Source organism: Psammomys obesus, unplaced genomic scaffold (assembly GCF_907164565.1).
Source record: "Psammomys obesus unplaced genomic scaffold, mPsaObe1.curated_primary_1811, whole genome shotgun sequence".
Classification (NCBI taxonomy): domain Eukaryota; kingdom Metazoa; phylum Chordata; class Mammalia; order Rodentia; family Muridae; genus Psammomys; species Psammomys obesus.
Genome location: NW_026588830.1, coordinates 4,989 through 9,107, shown reverse-complemented (window position 1 = coordinate 9,107; position 4,119 = coordinate 4,989). Strand labels below are relative to the sequence as shown.

The window sequence follows — 4,119 nt, the reverse complement described above, 5'->3', positions numbered from 1 at the left end:
TCTGAGATAGAATAATAAGATGGAAAAACATGAAGTTCCTATACACTACCCTTTGATCTTCATGCCACTAGTCACCTGTCCTTTCTGAAAGCTACAGAGATACATTTTTTTCTGATAATGAGGTGTCAGCATACCACGTGTTGCAGTTCAACATTTTCTGCGTCAGATACTATTTATGCCTTAATATGTTTCAGTGGTTCTGGTGCCATGTTAATGGATGTCAATGTTCAGAAGAGTAGCAGAGTTGAATGATAGAAAGCGAAATGGATTAATGTGATAAGTGTCTCCATTTCCTCATTTCACACAGATGGGTTGAATTGTTTGTTCCAAAGTTTTCCATTTCTGCCACATATGACCTTGGAAGCACACTTCAGAAGATGGGCATGAGGGATGCCTTTGCTGAAAGTGCTGACTTTTCTAGAATCACAGAAGACAATGGTTTAAAACTTTCCTATGTAAGTTGGTCAATTAGTTTTTTGCCATATGAGCTGGAAAGGGCTTTGAGAATCACATGATTCACCCATCTCATTTGGTCAATGAGGAAGCTCATGTCTACAGAAGCAGTGTGATTCTGTTCGATCAGTATCATATGAGAGTCATTCTTTTTACTCTAACCCATATTAGAAGTAATTTCAGAGGCTGGAGTGATGGTTCATCAAATAATAGCACTGCTTGCTCTTGCAAAAGACCCAGGTTCAATTTCCAGCACTGACATGGAAGCTCATGATTATCTGTGACTTCAGTCCTATGAGATTTTACACCATCTTCTGGCCTCTGCATGTACTAGGCCAAATACATATATGCATGTCAAACACTCAAATACATGTATAAATAATAAAATATAATGTCCTAACCTTCATGTACTGAGATGACTCTACTATAATGGGAAGTCTTAATGATCAGAAGTGACTGTTGTAAGATACAGTGGTAGAGAATGAGAGAGCGGCACCGAAGAGATAACTCTTCTAGAGAAAGACGGTGATGGAGGATGAGATGCTACCCAAACAAGTAGTCCTAAAATCACAGAGATTAATTAACTACACATCAAAGTAATATTTATATTCAAGTAACGTCAAAAGAATATGATGTATTTATTTTTGTACTTCCATCTTACCCAAAGGCTAATGACACTCTTTCAGGGGACCTTCAGTGTCTGTTTTCCTCCCAAAGGCTTTTCACAAGGCTGTGCTGCACATTGGAGAAGAAGGAACCAAAGAAGAAGCTACTCCTGAAGCTGGCTCTCTGGATCAGGCAGAAGTAGCTTCTCTTCACCCTGTTATTAGATTTGATAGAACATTCTTACTGATGATTTTGGAGAAAAGAACCAAAAGCATTCTCTTTTTAGGGAAAGTTGTTAATCCAATAAAAGAGTAATTGAAAAAGTAGCCATTATAATGGGAAATAAACATATATCATAGCTTAATGTACTTGCTTGTGGGCTTGTGTGGGCTTATAATTTATGTCTTTTGTGTAAGTCATAAAAATGGACCTTGTCATGACTACATTGGCTGTGGAAATAGTAAATTCTGTGACCAAGCATGCAGATAATCAATGAGTGATTTTTGCCTAAAACTAAAGGAAAGATCAATGTTAGTAAATCATTGTAAAGCTGCTCATGAATTAGCTAAGTCTAGAAAATTTGACTGGGATTGCAAATGCCTTTGGATGTATCATCTGGACAATTGGCCATACTGGTCAAGTCTTCATATTACAGTACTATGACAGTATGATCAGTGAACATGCAAATGAAGTGGCTTGCATATGAGCTTCACACTAATTTCTGCTTTTTCTACCTGTTCAAAATGAGTCCGATTTTAACCACTTCTAGATTTTTTAAATTTTAATTTAATTTTATTTTTAATTACACTTTATTTACTTTGTTTCCCCCCTGTAGTTCCCTCCCTCCTCCCCTCCCAGTCTCTCCCTTCCTCCACCTTCTCCATGCATGCCCCTCCCCAAGTAGGGGAGGGTTTCTTTTCCTTCCTTCTGATCCTAGTCTGTTAGGTCTCATCAGGAATGGCTTCAATGTCTTCCTCTGTGGCCTGGTAAGGCTGCTCCCTCCCTCAGGGGGAGGTGATCAAAGAGCAGGCCAATCAGTTCATGTCAGAGGCAGTCCCTGTTTCCATTACTAGGGAACCCACTTCGACACTGAATTGCCATGGGCTACATCTGTGAAGGGGTTCCAGGTTATCTCCATGCATCTTCAACAAATGGTGATGGTCTAACTGGATGTCTACATGTAGCAAAATGCAAATAGATCCATACTTATCACGCTCCACAAAACTAAAGCCCAAGTGAATCAACATAAAACCAGACACATTAAATCAGTTAGAAGAAAAAGTGGGGAAGAGCCAGGAACTCATTGGTACAGGAGACAACTTCCTGCACTTCTAAATTTTTAATAGTGTTGTTCGCTATACTCTCAAGTCAAAGACTGAGTATTTTCATCTAGGGATGTAGTTGTCTTATTGCTCTGGCTAGGACTTCAAGTACAATGTTAAAGAGATATGGAGAGAGTGGGCAGCCTTGTCTTGTCCCTGATTTCAGTGGGATTGATTTAAGTTTCTCTCCATTGAGTTTGATGTTGGCTATAGGCTTGCTGTATATTGCCTTTACTATCTTTAGGTATGTGCCTTGTATCCCTGATCTCTCCAAGACTTTAAACATAAATGGGTGTTGGACTTTGTCAAATGCTTTTTCAGCATCTAAGGAGATGATCATGTGGTTTTTCTCCTTCATTTTGTTTATGTGGTGGATTACATTGATGGATTTCCGTATGTTGAACCACCCTTGCATTCCTGGGATGAAGCCTACTTGGTCATGGTGGATGATATCTTTGATGTGTTCTTGGATTCGGTTTGCAAGTATTTTATTGAGTATTTTTGCATCAATGTTCATAAGAGAGATAGGTCTGAAGTTCTCTTTTTTTGTTGGATCTTTGTGTGGTTTAGGTATCAAAGTGACTATGGCTTCATAGAATGAGTTTGGTAGTGTTCCTTCTATTTCTATTTTGTGGAATAGTTTGAGGAGAATTGGTGTTAGTACTTCTTTGAAGGTCTTGTAGAATTCTGCGCTGAAGCCATCTGGTCCAGGGCTTTTTTTGGAGGGGAGACTGTTAATGACTGCTTCAATTTCCTTGGGAGATATAGGGCTATTCAGTCTTTCTACCTGATCTTGACTTAATTTTGGTAGATGGAATCTGTCAAGAAAGTTATCCATTTCATTTAGATTTTCAAATTTTGTGCCATATAGGCTTTTGTAGTATGACCTAATAATCGTTTGGATTTCCTCAGTGTCTGTAGTTATGTCCCCATTTTCCTTTCTGATTTTGCTGATTTGTATGGTTTCTCTCTGCTTTTTAGTTAGTTTGGCTAAGGGTTTGTCTATCTTGTTGATTTTCTCAAAGAACCAGCTTTTTGTTTCATTGATTCTTTGGATAATTTTATTTGTTTCTAATTGATTGATTTCTGCCCTTACTTTGATTATTTCCAGCCTTCTGCTCCTCTTGGGTGTATCTGCTTCTTTTTTTTCTAGGTTTTTCAGTTGGGCCATTAAGTTGTTTGTATGTGATGTTACGGATTTCTTCTTGTAGGCACTTAGTGCTATAAATTTTCCTCTGAGCACTGCTTTCAATGTGTCCCATAAATTTGGGTATGTTGTGCCTTCATTTTCATTGAATTCTAGAAAGTCTTTAATTTCTTTCTTTATTTCTTCCTTGACCCAGCTGTCATTGAGTAGTAAGTTGTTCAGTTTCCATGTGCGTGTCGGCTTTTTGTTGTTTCTGTTGTTGTTGATGTCCAGCTTTAGTCCATGGTGGTCAGATAGTATACAAGGGATTATTTCAATCCTTTTGTATCTGTTGAGGCTTGCTTTGTGACCAACTATATGGTCTATTTTGGAGAAGGTTCCATGCGGTGCTGAAAAGAAGGTGTACTCTTTTGAGTTTGGGTGAAAAGATCTGTAGACGTCTATTAGGTCCATTTGATTTAGGGATTCTGTGAGTGCTTTCATTTCCCTATTTGGTGTCTGTCTGGTTGATCTGTCCCTTGATGAGAGTGGGGTGTTGAAGTCTCCCACTATTAAGGTATTAGGATCAATGTATGATTTAAGCTTTAATAT

General features: G+C 38.4%; 1 long non-coding RNA gene across 1 annotated transcript; it reads left to right on the top strand.

Moving 5' to 3' along the window:
• Positions 1-36: 36 nt before the first annotated feature.
• LOC129674775 (uncharacterized) lies at positions 37-1,539 on the top strand. The gene is made up of 2 exons (XR_008719846.1): positions 37-455; positions 1,171-1,539. It is a non-coding gene; the product is annotated as an uncharacterized LOC129674775 (long non-coding RNA).
• Positions 1,540-4,119: the final 2,580 nt, after the last annotated feature.